The sequence below is a fragment of the Ammospiza caudacuta genome, chromosome 10 (assembly GCF_027887145.1).
Source record: "Ammospiza caudacuta isolate bAmmCau1 chromosome 10, bAmmCau1.pri, whole genome shotgun sequence".
NCBI lineage: Eukaryota > Metazoa > Chordata > Aves > Passeriformes > Passerellidae > Ammospiza > Ammospiza caudacuta.
The window spans coordinates 6,486,747-6,492,528 of NC_080602.1; positions in this window are offsets into that span (position 1 = coordinate 6,486,747).

A 5,782-nucleotide genomic window follows, 5' to 3' on the forward strand; every position below is an offset into this window, starting at 1 on the left:
AGCAGGCCGGCCTGGTGGGCCTGAATATTTCTGCCAAACACTCTGCACCTCACACCTTTGCTCTGGCTCAGTGCAGAACTGCAGGGTTGCAGGCGCTTCCTCCCAGAGCTGCGTGAGGCGCTGGCTCCTGCAGATGGGCCCTGCCAAGCTGTCCCTGCCTCACGCTGGCCTCGCTTCCCTGGCACAAGTGCCAGGCCTGAAGGAGCTGCCCTGTGCTCCAGCCTGCCGAGCAGCCCGGCTCCCTGCCCCGGTGCCCAGAGTGCTGCACACACTGCTGGCCTTTGCCAGGAGTTGCAGGGCAGCCGGCAGAAGAGGAGGAATCCTCAGCCAGCCCAGCGGCCCGCGGCTGCCCTTGGCCTTTCTCTGCTCCTGGGCACACTCCAGACGGCCATGGCCTCCAGGCCGGGCTGTGCCCAGCACGGCTGCGCTTCCCCTCGGCAGCAGCCAGCTGCCACCTGGGCCCTGAGAGCGGAGGATTCGCCCGCTCCCAGCAAGAGGCACCCAGGGCCCGGCTGCTGCCTCTTGCAGCTCCAAGGGCCTCCTTCCAGCCTGCCTCTGCCGGGGCTCAGGCTGCTCCGGCCTCTGCCGGGGCTCTGCTGGGGCTCCAGCCCGGGCAAGGCCGGGCCCGCTCTCCCCTCACAGGCGCTGACAGCTCTGCGCCACAGGAGACCTTCCCCAGCACCCTCTCTGATCTTTCTGCTTTCTCACTTGAGCAAGGCTCTCCTTCAGCCAAAGAGATTATTGCATTTAGGGATACAAATCCAAGTGGCAGGAACCCCATTGCTCTCCAGTCACAGCTGAAGGCCTGCATCTGCACAGGGTGTTTGGGCTGCCTCATTCTTCCTTTGGTGTTGCCTTCAAATGCCATTGCCCTTTCTGCCTCAACTAGAAATACCACAGCTGCGCCATAACCAGCCAGTGGGTCATATTCCAAAGGCAGTGCGGTCTGGAGAAGATGAATGAAGAAGAGGCCTCCTCACTTATGAAACCATACAAAAAAAGCCATATGTGTGACTTAGTACCAATAAAAAACAATTGGTAATTCAGAAAAAAATGTTGAATTTTCTGAAGGGGTCAGAAGGAGGAGAATCTTCCAAGTGAATTGATGTTTCAGAAACTTTATTAATTACAACTCTAATCTATAATTCTATGCTTCAAATCTCTTTAGCAACCCTACTCTACAATCCTACTCTAAATTGGTAACAGAGATAACATCTTGACATGATTGCTATGTTCTCGTCTCCTAGGGTTAGGGCTAGGCTTAGGCTTAGGCTTAGGTTTAGGCTTAGGCTTAGGCTTAGGCTTAGATTTAGATTTAGATTTAGGTTCAGGTTTGGGTTTAGGTTTAGGCTTTGGCTTAGGCTTAGGATTGGGGTTAGGGAAAGGGTAAGGGAAAGGGTAAGGGATAGAGATAGGGATAGGGTTAGGGTTTGGTTAGCATTTAAGGTTAGGGTTAGGTTTTAGGTTTAGAGTTTAGGGTTAGGGTTATTCGTCTTCTTCACTGAGTTGATGACTTGTGCCAGGATGAATGGTGGCTTGGCTGAAGTTACAAATGGATGCTGTCCACCGGAAAAAAAAATGCAACAAAGAACAGTGAACCATTACTTTCCAAGCTCATTGTTTCAGGGACTCAATCAGGATACATCAAGTTGCTGGAAAGACCCAGAAAGAGGAGCAATGGGACCATCTGCTCCCCAGTCATCCCCAATGTGCAAGACCTTGCCATCACAGGCAAACCTGGCCCAGAATCCCACTCATCTGTTTATTGTGATGTCTTCATCATGCTGGGATTTTTGCCCTGCCAGTGCTCTAGAAATGGCGCTTTCTGTCCCTGGGTTTTCTTCCTTTCAGGAAACTCCAATGACTCACATAGGTCCCTGCCTTTGAAAGACAGGCACTGTGCTGATTCCCACAGGGACAGAAAGCAGTGTCTGCCTTTCCATGCCCTGCCCCTCGTGTGCTGGATGGCACCTTCCTTCCCAGCAGGGCCAGCCCAGTGGCACTGGGCCCTGCAGTTCCCTCTCTGCCACACAACCTGGCAGTAACCCTGGCACAGTTCCCGTCTGCTTGAGCGTGCCAGGCAGCAGATGGGGCTGGGACAAGTCCCTCCCAGCTGTCCCTGTTTGCGTGGCAGAAACCTCTGAGGGTGGGCTGGGGGGCACCAACCAGGGCCCCTCAGAGGCTCACAGTGAGCCCCCCACAGCCCCTCCTGCCCACAGCCAAATCTCTGACCCCTAGGCTGGGACTGGCTTCCTTGGGTTCCTCCACCACCATTTCATGTCTCTGTACCCTGCATTGCTCTACTTCAATTCTTTTGCCATTAGATAAAACTGAACACTCCACCAAATCACAAAAGAGGGCAACAGACACAGTCAGAGGACAGAGCACCTCTCCTCACAGGAAATGCAGAGGGAGCTGGAGTTATTCAGTTTTGTGAAGGACAGGCCCCAGGGAGACTTTATTGCCACTTTCCAAGACTTCAGAGTGGCTTTGAAGAAAGTGGGGAACATCTTTTTTAACAGGGCCAGTTACAATAGGATATGGACAAATATTTTTAAACACTAAGGGCACCTAATCAGAGTACGTCTAAGGAAGAACTTGTTTACTCGGAGCATGGTGCCACCCTGGCACAGCTTGCCCCAAGAGCTTGTAGGAGCCCCATCCCTGCAACCATTCCGGCTCCGGTGGCAAAGGGCTCTGAGCAACCTGATCTCTTTAAAGATGTCCCTGCTCATTGCAGGACACTTGCACCAGAGGACATTTACAGGGCCCTGCCAGCCCAGCTCAGTCTAGGATTCCTCACCATTTTCATTTGAAGAGCAGCAAGAGTGGAGGTGAGGAGGAAGGGGGCTCATCTGCTGCCTTGGGCTTGAGTGGAGGAGGAGCCCATCCCTCAGAGCCTGTTTCACCTGCAGCCCCTTCACATTTTACCTGTAGGAGCTCCTTGGCACACCAGCGCTGCTCCTCGTCTGTCTGCAGGCAGCAGCTCAGGAAGTCACGCAGCAAAGCTGAGAGGAGCTTGGGCTGCCGCAGCTGTGGAGTCCCTACTGTGGCTATCAGGTATGTAGCCTGGAGAGAAAGGAGACACCAGGCTCCACCTCCTGCTTTCACATCTCCAAGGGTCTCCCACATCCCTTTGTTTAACCTCTGTTCTTCAGTGGCAGTTTCTGCCCTGGCACAGACCCAGAGATGACTTTCCTTTACCAACCAAAGACCCAAACCCCGATGCAGCCACAGCTTTTCCACCATCCTGCAGATCTTGCCTTGGCAGCTGATTTCATTGCCTGACCTAGTTAGTGGGAACTACATCAGCAAAAATGCATTTGCTTCTCTGAGGATTCATGCCAGCTTGAGAGGGCTTTTGGAAGAGGGACTTTGCTATACTAATTTCAAGGGTTAGTACATGAAAGGCATCTCTGTGGTGCTTGTTGGTCCTTTAAGAGCACGTGCCCTAGAACAAAACTCATCAAGTTTTTTGTGCTGTTCTTGAAAACAATGGGAATTGGAAGAAAAGAAAGAAAATCCATCAGTTAATACCCAGGTAGGGAAACAAACATTTACAATCTCCTCTTCAACACAGACACATTAAGATGCCTGCACAAATGTATTGGGATGAAAATGCCTGCTTGGGCACACAGGAGCCACTTGCAGCTCTGTCTCTCAGCAGTCTGAAAATTTCAGCTTCCCATTTTTGCAGCAAAAGAAAAATTGTCTAGGTCAGAAGGAGGAGAGGTTCCATCCCTATGGACACCCTCCAGTCATTTGGCTGCTCAAGTCAATGCATTAATGGTAGGCCCATGCCAGAAAGTGCCAGGAAACAAACAGGAGGTTGTGGCAGGCTCTCCACATCACCAGGCTCTGGCTTGGTGACGTGCAGAATGTTGCTTGGGCTAGGAGAGAAACACGGTCACTGAGTGTTTCAGCAGCACTGCACAAGAAGCAGAAGAGACTCTGTGCATTACACCCTCATGCCCATGTTTCCCAGTGAGAAGAAACTGCACACAGGGTTAGGTTCCTCTCTAAAGACCACGGTTTTAGAAACTTTGTTGGGTTTGGGTATCCTTCCTTCATTTCTGGAAAGATAACAACACTTTTAAGATGCTTTTTTCCTGTTATTAAGGCCATCTACACAGACAAAAGAACTGGAACCACTAACCCAAAGGAAAGTGTTGAGTGAGAATGGAGTTTGTTTGGAGTTTGTTTGCATGTGGTAAGGCTTGAGTTCCCCCACTGATGCAACCAAAAGTCCAGCAGATGCTGATGTGTTGCAGGGACATTTGTAGGAGGGGACCTTGGTGGAAGTAGTTCCAGCAGATGGCAATGGGATTTTGTCCAGTGGCACACAGGACATGGGACAGGTGAGAAAGACAGTGGGATCAGTGAGTATTTGCTCCTTACCGTGCCAGAACTTTCGCCCAAGTAAGGAGGTTCTTGTTCTATCATTTCAATTCCCACAATTCCAAAAGACCATATGTCCACTTTGGGGCCATATGGTTGACCTGTCACCACTTCAGGCGCCATCCACCAAGGAGTCCCGGTTACCGAGCACCGTCTGCTCTGCTCAGGGGTGAGCTGAGTAGCGAGGCCAAAATCAGCTGAGGAGAAAACAAAATACTGGTTTTATCTGAATTCTGTGCAGTTAGGAAAGCAAGCAAAAGAATTCCCCAGCAGAAGTTTGAAATTGCTCTGTTGAATCTCCTGGCATTGGCGACTTTAAAAATCCCCCCATGTTTTACACTGCCTCTAGCAGTGGCTTTTGTTCTTTGGAAACTTTAGACTTGTAACTCCCTCCCTCTGGAAGGGACACACACAGAGCAAGGCCACTCTTGACTGCTTGTGGCTCCTTCTACCTCTGTGCACGTTGCAACTGTGCCCTCAGCTCGCAGCAGGGGTCCCTGCACTGCCACCAGCACCATTTTTGGGGAGCTGGCAGTCACGCCAAGCAGCCCCACACCCACATCCCTGGAATGCTGCACCTGAACAAGAATATACTGACCCAGTTTGACAGAACCGTCGGTTCTGAGAAGGATGTTGTCACTCTTCACGTCTCGATGGATCACATCGTTTGCATGAAGAAAATCCAGTCCTTGCAGGCACTGAGCGAGAAAACAGAAACAGAAGGGCAAAAATGAGTGATGTGATTTCATCACACAAGAAAGGAAACAAAGAATCTAAAAGATTCCCTCTCCAGGGGAATGGGGAGTAATGGCAGAACAGTAATGGCCACTGAGAGGAAGAGCTTGCTGCTCCAACACTTGCAGAGCAGGACCTTTCTTAGGAAAGGCACGTCAGCTTTTGAAAGAGCAACAGCACCTGCTGTTGTAGGCTGTCCCCTGCCAACCAGCCAGGATGACTCCTGCTGCAGCGCATGTGCTCAGAAGCAAAGAGCATTCTGGCTGCACTCCTATCCTTTTTAGCTGAGCACTGAGAGAAACGAGTCTCTCTCTTCTTTCTTTGCTGTTTGTTTCAAATCCTGCCACCAGCACCTTTGCTTTTACAGGCAAGGAATGCAGTGAAGACAGACTCCAGGCAAACATGTAGAGAGGCAAGGTGGAGAACAGCAAATACAAATACAAGAGACAGAGCGAGAATACAACAGCAGGAGATAAGAGTACTGGCACTGAGTACAGGGAGTGCAGGGGCACTGGCAGGCCTTTCACTTGAGATGCTTTTACTTGCCCATAGCATACCAGCAACACAGAAACAAAGCTCGGCACAGGAAACCTCCCCTGTTCTGAGCCCCTGTTTCCCAGACAATCCTGCCCAAGCCCTTGGAAACACA